Here is a 1,600-nt window from a genome sequence, read left to right as displayed (position 1 = left end):
CCCTCCCTCACTCCTCCCACACGTGCAGTCACGTGTGGACACTACCGCCTCACTCATCCTGTTCCGTTATCCGCACAACCGGGCACGACTGCCGCGGCTGCGTGAGTGCGCGGCGAAAGGGTGTGAGGAGTGAGGGCAGGAGTAACGCCCTGTGTGCGAGTCCCACGTTTCGTTTATTGTTGGTATTGCCAGTTGGCGATATGGTTTGCCTGCCGTCGCAATTTTTTGTATTGCGCACGGGCAGCGGCGCCCAGCAATAAGAGTGACACGAACAACGAATAAAGGCTCGAGGAGACATCTATTTTCTGCCGTCTGACAAGACAGCGAATGAAGCCGTCGGGGGCGGTGAGGGGGAGACACCTATGAACCAGAAGGGATAGAACGAAGGCTCATTGGAAAACGCAAAGAGGAAAAAAAATATAAATTAGACAGGAAACAAAAGGAGGAGGCTGAATGAGAGCCAACGACACGTCATGAAAATATTTATATGTAAACAAAATATGGACGACTTTCCATTCCCTTTCTATTGAAGAAGCCCAACAAGAAATGTGCATACATGTATGTATGTGTTTGTATGTGTGTACAGTTGGTGCTGCTGTTACTGTTGTTGTTACTGTTATTGTTGTTGTTGACGGTACTCCGTTCCGTTTGGTTTACTTCACCCGTTTTGGTTCCTGCTTGTCTGGTGCGTTTCATTACACCCACGCTTGGAGTTTTGTGGACTGGGATGCGGCTTGCGCAGGTACATTGTAACTGTATACACCGGTAGCAATGTGGAAGAAAGTTGACGGCCCAACTCCTTTTTGTTTTGTTTTTTTGTCCACGCGTTTGTTTTTATGCAACAGGAGTTTGACGGTTTTTTTGTTGTGTTTTGTTTTGTCTTTTTTGATGGTATTGTTTCTTTTTTTGTTTCTTTGTTTGTGTGCGTGCTTGACGCTTCATTACTTCTTAAGTGTTTGTGCCTCTGCGCCCTCGTCCTCTGTCGTTTTGTGCGGGATCGCTCTTGGTCGGCGCGGCGTGCGGCACAAAATGCGGAGGTGGAGGGCCGCGAGCGCAGAGGATTTTTTTTCTTTTGTTTTGTTTGTCAGGTATCGTCACTCGTCCCCACCGCCTTTGGCGCGTCTGCGTCTGCGTCTGCGTGTGTGTGTGTGTGTGTGTGNGTGTGCGGCGGAACACGCTGCGAGGCGCGCGCCCACATGCATTCGTGCGTGCGAAATAGTGTGGGGCGAAGTGTGGCGGTAGGGGACAACTCGATTTTCATTCGGTATCACTTGCTTCATCTTTACAAGACGACTTCGAAAAGACGGAGAGGGTCTGGGAGCGGGACCCAAGGCGGTGCCTTCTCACTGTGTTGTTCTCGTTTCCGCTCTTCACCCTGCCAGCGGCCCAGTGCGGTTACCTTTCTTTCTTTCTTTCTTTGTTTCGTGTATCTCCCACCTTTGTTTTGTGTTTGCCCTTATTACTGTTATTATTATTATTCATCCGTCTCCACGTTTTTCATTTGTTTTTGTCGTCGTCTTGCAATCTTTTTTTGTTGTTTTTTAGGGGTTTCTTGTTTTTTTTTTCTTTGTTGTTGTTGTTGTTGTTTCTTTTTTTTTTT

Source organism: Trypanosoma grayi, assembly GCF_000691245.1.
Source record: "Trypanosoma grayi strain ANR4 Tgr_587_V1, whole genome shotgun sequence".
NCBI classification, from domain to species: domain Eukaryota; phylum Euglenozoa; class Kinetoplastea; order Trypanosomatida; family Trypanosomatidae; genus Trypanosoma; species Trypanosoma grayi.
Note: the sequence above shows the minus strand (reverse complement) of the source record.